This window comes from Dendrobates tinctorius, unplaced genomic scaffold (assembly GCF_039654945.1).
Source record: "Dendrobates tinctorius isolate UK_male_01 unplaced genomic scaffold, ASM3965494v1 ptg000062l, whole genome shotgun sequence".
NCBI lineage: Eukaryota > Metazoa > Chordata > Amphibia > Anura > Dendrobatidae > Dendrobates > Dendrobates tinctorius.
Window position 1 is genome coordinate 12,880,334 of NW_027361730.1, and position 13,153 is coordinate 12,893,486.

The following is a 13,153-nucleotide window of genomic DNA, read 5'->3' on the forward strand; positions in this document are numbered from 1 at the left end:
CTTTTTGGAGCTATTACAATGCAGGAAGGTAACCTACAATGCAATAGATGAGGCTCCAAAAAATACGCTAATACTAATCTGGCTGCGACTGCAGGGCACAAGCCAGAAAAAAGGCTCCTCTATCTACTCCTATATAGTGTTTGCAACCAACCAATGTAGATGGATACGGATGGATGCACACTAATAAGAGAATTAATGAAAAATGAGCAGCAATAAAACAAAAATAAATATGTATGAGGCAGTGACGCACGCTGAACGGACTACAACCAGAGGTGGCTGCAGAACACACTACAACGTGAGCTGCACTCACACACAGAGACCTCACAGACAGCCGTGAACAGTGCAGAGAACTGGGCACTAGCACGGAAAGGCTGCAGAAAGGCTACGCTGTCTACTCCTATAGTGTTTGCAACCAATGTGGATGGATATGGATGTATGCACACTAATAGGAGAATTAATGAAAAATGAGCAGCAATAAAACAAAAATAAATATGTATGAGGCAGTGACGCACGCTGAGCGGACTACAACCAGAGGTGGCTGCAGAACACACTACAACATGAGCTGCACTCACACACAGAGACCTCACAGACAGCCGTGAACAGCGCAGAGAACTGGGCACTAGCTATGAAAGACTGCATAAAGGCTCTGCTGTCTACTCCTATAGTGTTTGCAACCAATGTAGATGGATACGGATGTATGCACACTAATAGGAGAATTAATGAAAAATGAGTAGCAATAAAACAAAAATAAATATGTATGAGGCAGTGACGCACGCTGAGCGGCCTACAACCAGAGGTGGCTGCAGGACACACTACAGCATGAGCTGCACTCACACAGACCTTGCAGACAGCTGTGAACAGCGCTGCAAGGCAAAAGAAAGCTACAGTGATTGATAATGTAGCCTGGGTAAAGCACAATATTATATAGCAAATCGCTATCTCTAACTGTCCCTCAGAGTCTTGAACAGCAGCCTGTCCCTAACTGAATTCACAGCAGAGTGAACCCTAAATGGCGGCGGCTTTTATAGTGTATCATGACATCATTTCAGCAGCCAATCACAGCCATGCCATTAGTTAACATGCCTACATGCCTAACAGGATGCGCCCACACTTCTTAGGATTCCTCATTGGCTGAATCAAATCAAACTGGCTCATAGCATTATGGGAACTTCCGATTCTGGTATTCGATATGCAAAAAGTATCGGAACTCAGTATCGGAATTCTGATACCGCGAATATCGGCCGATACCAGATATTTGCAGTATTGGAATGCTCAACACTACTTGCGACTCGTCACTGCATCCTGCGTACCTGCAAACACTACATATTGACGGTTGAATTTAGTACAGCCCTGCTCCCGTTAATCTTTTCTTTCAATACACCAGACCAGTCCTTAAAAGTAATGTCCATTTTATATTTGTCCAAACTGGTTAACAAGGGTTTACAGGTCATACATTTTCCTTGTCATGGGGATACCGGGACAGAGAGGGGCCAGAAGACCGCGGCATCTGGTTTCATGAACTTCTGCACTTGTGGAACCCAAGATCCCTCTACCGGATAGGTTCTCTGGGGGTCGGGATAAGTGTTGTTTTCTGGGAGGCCTGTAAACTCTATTTTAAATTATGTCCTCACTTCTCAGGTACCGAGGAGCAAAGGGTGACGATCGTAATTTTTCTATTCCAGAGGGACGCCCAAGCCTGGGCATTTTTTCTCCCGCCTGACTCTCAGTTGCTTCGGACAGATGAGGAATTTTTTTCAGGCCCTGGGTCATATATGACCATGACCACGTTTCTCTGGCTGACTCTAAACTATATCAGCTTCACAGAGAAACCAGCAAGTGGGGGAGACACTGCTTGGGCACCCAGTTAGCCAAGGTGGAAACTTGGTCTCTGCCAGATTACCTGTTTTACATCGGGGATGTGTTTTAGATGTCAAGAACTCCCTCCTTATCAGCCTTATGATTGCGCCGTTAATCTTAATGCTGGGGCCAAGCTGTATAAGAGCAGGTTAAATATTTCTTGACTGAAGATGTGGACCATGAAGGGCTATATCGCAGAAAGTCTGGAAAAGGGTCAAATCAGACCTTCCTCATCTCCCGTTGGAGTGGGTTTTTTCTTTGTTAAAAAAAAGATGGGGGTTATGCCCCTGCCTAGATTTTAGCTAACTTAATCAGATCACGGTCTGGTATCCATACCCTCTCCCCTTTTTACGGACCTCTTTAACCAGATTGTTGGGGCAAAATGGTTTTCTAAACTGGATCTCACGGGGGCATATAATCTCATTCGTATTAAGGAGGGGAATGAGGGGAAGACAGCCTTTAATACACTTGAGGGACACCATGAAAACCTTGCGATGCCATTAGGGTTGACTAATGTTCCTGCCGTCTTTCAACACTTTGTAAATGAAATTTTTTGTCACCTCGCAGGTAGATTTGTGATGGTCTATCTTGATGACATTGATTCACCTGACCTCGAGTCACATCAGGTACATGTCAGGCAGGTCTTATAATTTATTGCACTTGAGTATTTGTATGTCAAACCAGAGAAATGTATGTTCTTGGTTCAGGAGATCCCTTTTCTGGATTATTACTTATCATCCACCGGTTTTTGCATGGATCTGGAGAAAGTCTGGGTGGTACTGGATTGGGATCTTCCTGAAGACTGTAAAGTTTTGCAAAGGTTTTTAGGTTTTGCCAATTACTACCGCAAGTTCATCAAGAACTTTTAAGTAGTGGCCAAAGCTCTGAAGGATATGACCAGGAAAGGAATGGACTTTCAACAAATGGTCCAGTGAGGCATTTGATACTTTAAAGAAATGTTTTGAGTCTGCGCCAATTCTTATACAGCCTGTCGTCACAGCCATTCATTTTAGAGGTTGACTCGTCTGAAATTGGGACACAGCCTGAAATGTCACAGGGCGCATCTCCAAGTAAATGGCGTTTGTGTGCATACTTTTCAAAAAAACTGTCGTCCGCTGAGAAAAACTATGACATTTGTAATAGGGAACTCTTAGCAATTATCTGGGCTATTGAAGAGTGGTGGACTGGAGCACCTTGTACCCACCAGAGAAAATCATTCTTGGGGCCCACTATGTAGCTACATAGAAATAAAAACAAGACCACCAATTGTGTGGTAAAACACCCTATAAGGTTATAATATAAGGTAGTACACGTCTTAAGACTGTGGAGACCAGCGTGCCTTTCCCCCTCCCGCCAGTCCCGTAATGAAAATACAGACAGGCCTAAATAGGTTGAACAGGTCGGTCACAGTTTATTAGATTGGTAAGCAGAGAAAGGTACTTACGTCTCATAACGGGCACATCACCGAAGGCCCTGTCTGCAACTAACAGGCAAACAGGCCAATGAGCGGTTACTAAACTCTGCTTCTCTCTACCATTTCCGCTGTGACTTAATATCGTTGACAAGGTTATTTTTTTGTTTTTTTTGCATACAATTATTATGGCAGTTTAAAGCATCATTGAATATATAAGGGAGGGAAGGTGGAACAAAAAGCTTCCAGGGGTCAGCCAGGGGAAAGAGGAAGTTACTGACCCCGGGCACCTGAATTTAACTCCTGTAAGTGTGGTTGGATGCCCTTTCCCCTTTAATCCCATTGGTCAGTTGGGCATCCCAATTAGTGCTTCACCTGGGGAGTGGTAGAAAGGGAGGAATTGTGCACTGACCGCATTTAACTCTATTTTAGCCATAGTGGGCTCCACAGTCAGATGCACGTTCCTTATGCACTACCGTTCCGCCAGACTGTGGAGACTCGCGTGTCTCAAACAGTGCCTTCCCGCCTCCCACCAGTCCCATAATGAAAACACAGACAGGCCTAGATGGGTTGAACAGGTCGGTCACAGTTTATTAAATTGGTAAGCAGAGAAAGGCACTTAAGTCTCATAACGGGCTCATCGCCGAAGTCTCTGTTTGCGACCGACAGGCGAACAGGCCAATGAGCAGTTACTAAACTCTGCCTCTCTCTACCATTTCTGCCACGAAGGATCATGTGTATGACCTACACAGGACTCCGACCCCCACCCATCAACATTAGGGCCTGTTCGACTCCATCCTGTAGGTCAGACAGAAATATGTCAAAACCAATGTCCGTGAGGTGAACTCCATCCTATCTTAATAGTGCGGAGTTATCGCCTTCCAGCTGGTGGTGGCGAACCACAATACCACATATTCCCCTGACGAATTTTCCATCCGTGCATTGATCTTCCTCCTTGAATGCTCTATGGCTTTTGCATCCCTTGCGCTGTGCCAGACGGCTTATGGTACTATCTCTGACCACACCAATAACATTTCTGGGAGGAAATAGGTAAAACGTTCAATGTCAGTTGTCATCACTGTGTAGAGTTCGTCGATTTTGCATGTGCCCAAATCATTGCCACCGGCGTGTAACACTAATATTACTGGCCCCTTTGCCCTTCTGGAGATGTCGACTATCTGCGGGAACACCTATTGCTATTGGAGGCCTCTGATGCCTCACCAGTTGACCTCAATTCTCAGGAAGCCTAGATTTTTCCCTCCTGGCTGAATCTCAGCCCTTTATGCCGTCCAGTAGACATATGAGTGACCTAATACCCAAACTGCGGGCCTGTAAGAGACAAAATGTGTTATTTCAGCAAATCAGGTATTATATACAGTATCTGGCGAAGCATGTGGATTTCCAACGACCCATTCTCTGCACTTCGGCCTCCGATACTCCTGTGTTAGCTGCTTTTGTGGCTGCCCCAATTCGGAAAGAATGTGTCCCGTATTCCTATGGATTAGCGCCTGTTTTTGATAAGCACTGTTTGAAAATTGCCTCAAATTGATACTTGTTAAGAGGGGTCCCGTCTGTATGTGAGAGAAAAAATCTGCTTGTGTGTTTTATTACCGCATATTGTTTTACTAATTTTAGTGGGCATACTGGGCCATCTCATGAGTTATCTAGGACCCGCGTGCCCCTACCGGCGAGTTCACACTTGCATTTTTGCACGAGAATGTGCAGAGCGTTGCTGCATGTGACTAAGTACTCGTGGATCAAACTGCCATCTGATGCTATCTTTGACCGCTGCAACAACTCGCTAATGCGCAGCACGCCGAAAAAAGCGATAGCTAAGGCTGCTGATATAAGGATCGCCTCATATTGCGACTTGCATATTGATGAGGATTTTGAAATAATGTCATGCAATAATCTTAATGAAATGGGGCGACGACATTCCTTGCTCAGTTGAAGACATTTCCAGCCTTTACTTGACTTGACTTGTTTGATGAAAAAGAACTTTGTAAGGTCCTTCCAGCCCAGTAGTTGAAAAAAAAGGCTATTCCCGATAAGTACATTTGTGCCAATGTACCCGACACCCCTCTTTCTTTGAGCCGAATCAAAAATTCTGTTAACACTTTGCATCTTACTTGGTCGTACTTTATCGAAGAGACTACCATGAATTAGGGAGCACCACTCCTCCCAAGCCTTATCATAGACTTGCCAGGTAGTAGCTGGAGTAAAGGGCCTGTCACACTAAGCGATATCGCTAGCAATATCGCTATAATGTCACTGATTTTGTGACGTTATAGCGATATTGCTAGCGATATCGCTATGTCTGATACTTACCTCCGACCGGCTCCCCCGCTGATTATCGCTGATTGCGTGAGAACGTCCTGGACCGTTTCTCATCGTAAGCTTCCTGCTGGGCTTCCTGTGGCGCCGACGAGCGACGCGTGGACGCGGGTGGGAGGACGTCAGGATCGTCTCGTCTGACAGGTAAGTAGCAACCCCTGCTATGTCGCTGGTGAGATCTGCCTGTGTGGCAGCTGACTAGCTACCACTTAGCGATGCACCAGCGATCCTGACTGCGTCATATCGCTGGTCGGGATTGCTGGTGCATCGCTAAGTGTGACAGTACCTTAACTGAGGCGCGTATTAATGGCATCAATGATTGGCCACTGTGTCCCATAGGGATGGAGGACACTGAACACCCGATGGTTGCGCATTGGGGAGAAGGACTCTGAAGGCCTGCCAACCAGAAGATAACAGTGAGTTAATGAGATTATCGTCTACTCCTGCCACTAATCTGGCTCGACACCAGATGTTGATTTTCAAGTATAAAAGTGCTAGCCGGCGTAAGAGAGCGAGTATGGGCGGGGATGCAGAAGACATATGGTTTAAGCTCTTTGCGGTGGTTGGATTTTTCGTTTGAAATCGAATGTTCGCGTTTCTCAACTGTGTCCCCCATAGCTCCACCGATGATACTATTGCAAAAATTTCTAACAGTGCACGATCACGCCCCCAGTCTGACGTAGTCCATAGCTCTAGCTAGCTGCCTTTGCACCATTGATTTTTGTAGATTGCTGCAAAACCCTCTTTGTAATGTCCTCCTAACGCGATCCCTAGGTCCTTGCTTGACATCTCTTCTGCCATGATGCAGATATGCCATTGTAGAACTGTAGAAATGTTTTCCAGACCAGTAAGTCTGCTTTCAATGAACGAGTGAGCCTAATTCTATGGCCAGGCTGGGAAATGCCCTTTGTTACCAGTGTTAATCGGCGAGAGAAGGCTTTGTTGACTGGCATTACGCGGCTGGCGAATGTCAGCAGACCAAGCAAGGACTGACCTTTTTAGCCTCACTGAAACCTTCCAACATGTGTAGTTGTAGAGGGTGTGCTGAGGGCTAATTTGTGCTCTGAATCTCAGTGCGCATCTTTTTAATAAAATCGGGTACGTGTTGCTTATAAAGTGTCATGTAATGTGATATTGTTTTATTGTGCATTAACATGTCAAAATGTTCAAGTGTTGTGTAAGTTATATATCTTTATGGGCTAGGGATAGAACTAGGGAGATATAGTAATAAAGTAAGATTTAGCATTAATAAGGTGTAATATAGGACTTAGAGCAGTGGGGGGCACTCTAGATTAGGAGATTAGACTGAGTTAAGATAAGAAATAGTTAAGCCAATAGGATGCTAGCTGGTGGGAGAAGCTAGAGAAGGAAGAAGAGAATGTGTTCCTGAGGTAGTTAGTGAGGAGATGAGGAACAGTTAAGTTGTGGAAAGGAACTGTGCTATGACAGAGGCTCAGCAATCCAGGCCTTACGGGTAGACAGACACGCGAGTACGAGTGAATTAAAGCAGCATGAGGGAAATAGTGACTAGGCTTTATGGAAATTCCCGTGATGTCCAGGACTTACGGTCTGGGAAAGATTGGCAGGGGCATCTGTTATTATTAGGTAACCGAGGAGGACAAGGGGGAATAGCCTAGGCAACCAGATAACCAGAGAGGTTGGTAGCTAGCAGATTGCAGACCCCTAAACTGACAACACAACTAGAATTAGCCGTGGGACGTACCTACGATGCCCTAGATGCCTTGGCACAGCCACAGAATTAACTAAGCCTAAAGAGAGAAATGGGAAAGCTAAACTGCCTCGGAGTAGAACCCCAAAGGAATAGATAGCCCCGGAACATATATTGCCAGTGAGACAAGATGAAGTACCAAACACAGGCAGAGAATAGAGTAAGCAAATGATGGGGCCCAAACTGTCTAGATAGAACAGGACAGGAAAGGATACTGTCTGCAATCACGCAAAAAACCCAACGAAAAATCCAACACATCTTACATGCAAAAATACTGAGGCCACACAACCTCTCCCCCACTAAATCAGAACTCTGGTGTGAACTGGTTACTAAAAAGACTAACATACGCTGTGGCATATGGAACAGGGTCCAGCACAGGTCCCGACAGGGAACCAGGCTGAACTAACACCAGCTAAGCAAAAATCAGAGACAAGCAAAAATGGATCCAATGCAAAAAAAGATTCAAGAAGACAAATAACTTATCTGAAAGATGCAGGACGGAGCAGGAGACAAGCAGACTTCAAAATGTGCTCAGGAAGCAAACCAAATCACCGGCAAGAGCTGAGGGAAGGTTGTTCACTTAAATCTCCCCAGTCTGTAACACCTGACCTCCAATCATCCTGCTCAGGTGATTGACTTCTGTCAGCTAGACCAGCTCCATTACCCGCAGCAACCACCAGAGGGAGCCCAAACTCAGAAGCCAGGTCAAAAGTGTTCACAAGAGTACCCCTCCTTGAGGAGGGGTTACTGAACCCTCACCCACGCCACCAGGCCGATCGGGATGGGCCCGGTGAAAGGCGCGAACCAATCTCTCAGCATGAATGTCCGAAGCAAAGACCCAAGAATTATCCTCCTGACCATAACCTTTCCACTTGACCAAGTACTAGAGTCCCTGTATAGCCAGACGAAAATCCAATACCGTCTCTACTTCATACTCCAGAATACCCCTAACCAATACAGGATCAGGGGGCGCAGCCATGGGAACTACTGGCTCCACAAACCTTTTCAAAAAAGATTTATGAAAGACGTTGTGAATCTTGAACGTTCCTGGAAGAGCCAAACGGAAAGAAATGGGATTAAGGATTTCCAACACCTTCTAAGGTCCAATGAACCTTGGCTTAAATTTTGGAGACGCAACTTTCATAGGAATATTTTTTGAGGACAACCAAACCATGTCACCCACTTTAAACCGGGGACCAATAGTCCTATGCCGGTTCACAAACCGTTGGGCCTCCTCCTGAGAGTGAGACAACTTATGCACTACTTGATCCCAAATCTGCTGCATTCTCTTTACCACAGAATCAACACCTGCACAGGCCGAAGCCTCCACCTGCCCTGAAGAAAACCAAGGATGAAACCCGAAGTTGCAGAAAAAAGGAGACATCAAAGTGGCAGAACTAGCCCTATTATTTAGAGCAAATTAAGCCAAGGGCAAAAAAGAGACCCAGTCATCTTGATCAGCAGACACAAAACATCTCAAATGGGTTTCCAAGGTCTGGTTTGCTCTCTAAGTCTGCCCATGGGTCTGAGGGTGAAACGCAGAAGAGAAGGACAACTGCATTCCCAGTTTAGAACAAAAAGCTCTCCAAAATCTGGAAACAAACTGGACTCCTCTGCCAGACACAATGTTCTCCGGAATACAGTGCAAACGAACCACCTGCTGTAAAAACAAGGGCACCGACTCAGAAAAGGATGGCAACTTCGGCAGTGGTACAAGATGGACCATCTTGGAAAATCTATCACAGATCACCCAGATAACAGTCATTCTCTGAGAAACAGGGAGGTCGGAAATAAAATCCATTGATATATGGGTCCATGGTCTCCTGGGCACCGGCAGTGGCACTAACAATCCAATAGAACGAGAACAGGGTTTGGACCGAGAACAAGTCCCACAGGACTGCACAAAATTCCTGACATCACGAGATAAAGCAGGCCACCAAAAAGTCTGACTCACCAAATCTCTGGTACTAAAAATACCAGGATGACCTGCTAACGGGAAGCAATGAATTTCAGACATTACTCTTCTCCTCCACTGGTCGGGGACATACAATTTCCCCATAGGGCATCGTTCAGGTTTGTCCCCCTGAAATTCCTCCAGGGAAAGTCTCAAATCGGGTGAAATAGCGGAAAGAACCACACCCTCATTTAGAATGGTAGTAGGCTCAGTCACACCAAGAGACTTCCCAAAGAAACTCCTAGAGAGGGCATCCGCCTTAATATTCTTATTGCCCGGAAGAAAGGAGACCACAAAATTAAAACGCGTGAAAAACAAGGCCCACCTAGCCTGTCTAGTATTCAATCGCTTGGCTGATTCGAGATAGATCAAGTTCTTGTGGTCGGTGAGGACCACAACTTGATGTCTGGCCCCCTCCAACCAATGTCTCCACTCTCCACTCTTCAAATGCCCACTTCATAGCCAACAACTCCCGATTCCCCACATCATAATTATGTTCAGATGGGGAAAAATTTCGAGAAAAGAAGGCATAAGGATTCATCTTAGAGGTTACTGGATCTCTTTGAGACAAAACGGCTCCTGCACCAATCTCAGAAGCATCTATCTTTACCTGAAATGGGAGAGAAACATCAGGTTGCTGTAGAACAGGAGCAGAAGTGAATCTCCACTCAAGCTCCTGAAACGCCGAGACTGCCTGTGGAGACCAATTCACCACATCAGCGCCCTTTTTGGTCAAATCCGTCAGTGGTTTAACAATACCAGAAAAATTACTTATGAATTTACGGTAGAAATTAGCAAAACCCAAAAATTTCTGGAGAGCCTTCAAGGAAGTGGGCTGAACCCAATCATAAATGGCCTGGACCTTGACCAGGTCCATTTCAATAGTGGACGGGGACAAAATGAATCCCAAAAACAAAAATTTTTGTACGCCAAAGAGACATTTCGATCCCTTAACATGCAGAGCATTTTCTCTCAAAATCCGGAATTCAGTCCGAACATGTTCCACATGAGAATCCCAATCATTGGAAAAAATCAAAATATCGTCCAAATAAACGATTAAAAACTTGTCCACAAAATCCTGGATAATATCGTTCACGAAAGATTGGAAGACGGAAGGGGCATTAGTGAGCCCAAAAGGCATCACTAGGTACTCAAAATGCCCCTCAGGAATATTAAACTCCGTCTTCCATTCATCACCGTGCTCGATGCGAATAACATTATACGCCCCCTAAGGTCAAGCGTGGTAAACCAACTAGCACCTTTCACTCTGGAGAATAAATCAGAAATCATGGGTAACGGATACTGATATTTAACAGTGATTTTATTAAGGAGACGATAGTCAATACATGGCCTGAATGAGCCATCTTTCTTGGCCACAAAGAAAAAACCGACACCTAAAGGTGAAGAGGATGGTCTGATATGACACTTCTCCAAGGATCCTTTGATATAGCGGCCGTCGGGTGGAGAGAGGCTGCGGCGTGGGAGCGGAGGGCGACTGCGGCGTGGGAGCGGAGGCCGGGTGAGTATGGCGGAGCGGTGTAACAGTACCCCCTCCCCTAAGCCGCCCCCCCCGGAGGTTAACAAGAAACCTCTTGAGGATACGGGGAGCATTAATATTCTCCCGAGGCTCCCAGGATCTCTCCTCAGGACCAAAGCCCTTCCAATCAACGAGAAAGAAAGTCCTACCTCTAACCCTTTTCACAGCGAGGATGTCCTGTACTTCAAAAATGTTGTCAGCCCCCACCGGCTGAGGACCAAGATCAAGCGAGGAGTGGAAACGATTCAGCACCACAGGCTTCAGGAGAGAGACGTGAAAGGTGTTCGGGATCCGGAGCGAAGCAGGCAACCTCAATTTGTAGGCAACTTCGTTAATACGTCCCAGAATTTCAAACGGACCAATGTAGCGTGGACCCAACTTGTAAGAGGGCAGTTTTAGTCGGACGAATTTGGAGGAGAGCCAGACCTTGTCGCCAACACGATACGGAGGAGAATCCAACCTCTTTTTGTCAGCATAGTTCTTCATCTGATCAGCGGATCTCTTGAGTGATGTGTTGGTCTCAGCCCAAATCTTAGAAAATTCCGAGGACAAGGCATTGGCCGCGGGTACCTCAGAGGCAGGGGTTATCGGAAGAGGAACACCAGGATGTCTGCCAAAAACAATGAAAAACGGAGACTTGGCCGAAGACTCACCAGCATGGTTGTTATAAGCGAACTCTGCCCAGGGGAGTAAGTTGACCCAATCGTTCTGGTGGGCGTTAGAGAAGTGGCGTAAGTATCCCGTAAGCGTCTGTTTGGTACCCTCTACTTGTCCGTTGGACTGTGGATGGTAGGCCGAGGAGAAGTCGAGGGAAAGGTTCATGAGCTTACAAAGCGAACGCCAGAACTTGGAGGTAAACTGAACCCCTCGGTCAGACACAATGCGTCGAGGTAGACCATGAAGCCTGAAGACTTGATGAATGAAGATTTTGGCCAGCTCTGGCGCTGAGGGAAGACCCGGCAGAGGGATGAAGTGAGCCATCTTGGAAAAACGATCCACCACCACCAGGATGACTGTGCAGCCCGCAGAGAAGGGTAGATCGGTGATGAAATCCATGGCGATGTTCTCCCAAGGAACCGTAGGGACAGGCAACGGAAGCAACAAGCCGGACGGAGATCTCCGTGGCACCTTGTTTTTTGCACAGGATGGACAAGAAGCCACAAAGTCGAGTACATCTTGGCGAAGTGAGGGCCACCAGTAGTGACGTTTGATAAGGTCAAGAGTCTTCTTAGTTCCGGCATGGCCGGCCAGTTTGGAGGAGTGCCCCCATAGAAGAACCTTTTGCTTGAGATTCTCTGGCACAAGCGTCTTGCCAGGCGGAGGAGTAAGCCAGTTCACTGGAGCCACGGTGATGATCCTAGTGGGATCAATGATATGTGACGGTTCCTCCGTGGATTCGTGTGGTTGGAAGACCCTGGACAGGGCGTCGGCTTTGGAATTCTTGTTGCCGGGACGGAATCGGAGCTCGAAATCAAATCGGGCAAAAAATAAAGACCATCTGGCCTGGCGAGGGTTTAGTCTCTGGGCAGACTGGAGATAGGCCAGATTCTTGTGGTCTGAGAAGATGACAAAAGGATGTACAGCTCCTTCCAGGAGGTGGCGCCATTCCTCCAAGGCCAACTTGATAGCCAAAAGTTCCCGGTCACCGATCGAGTAGTTACACTCGGATGGAGAAAAGGCCTTCGAGAAGAAGCCACAAGGGTGCAGGCGACCGGAGACGGTTCTCTGGGACAACACCGCCCCGGCACCAGTCGAGGAAGCGTCCACCTCGAGTACAAAAGGTCGATCGCTCTCAGGGCGATGCAGGACCGGAGCCGTGGAGAAAGCTCGTTTTAGGGTCAGAAAGGCCTGCTCTGCCTCAGGAGACCAGTCCTTGGAAGTAGACCCTTTACGGGTGAGCACAGAAATGGGTCTTGTGATCGCGGAGAAGTGGGAGACAAATTGCCGGTAATAGTTGGCGAACCCGAGGAATCGTTGTATCGCCTTTAATCCGACGGGGCGAGGCCATTTGAGGATGGCAGACAACTTCTCGGGGTCCATCCTTAGACCAGCGTCGGAGATAATGTATCCCAGAAATGGCAGAGAGGTCTGTTCGAAGAGACATTTCTCGATCTTTGCATACAGACGGTTCTCCCGAAGCCGCTGAAGCACCAGGCGGACACTCTTTCTGTGGGACGAGAGGTCCGGCGAGAAGACGAGGATGTCGTCTAAGTACACGACCACACAGGAGTACAAGAGGTCCCGGAAGATCTCGTTGACAAACTCTTGAAAGACTGCAGGAGCATTGCAAAGACCGAACGGCATGACCAGGTACTCGTAATGGCCATCTCG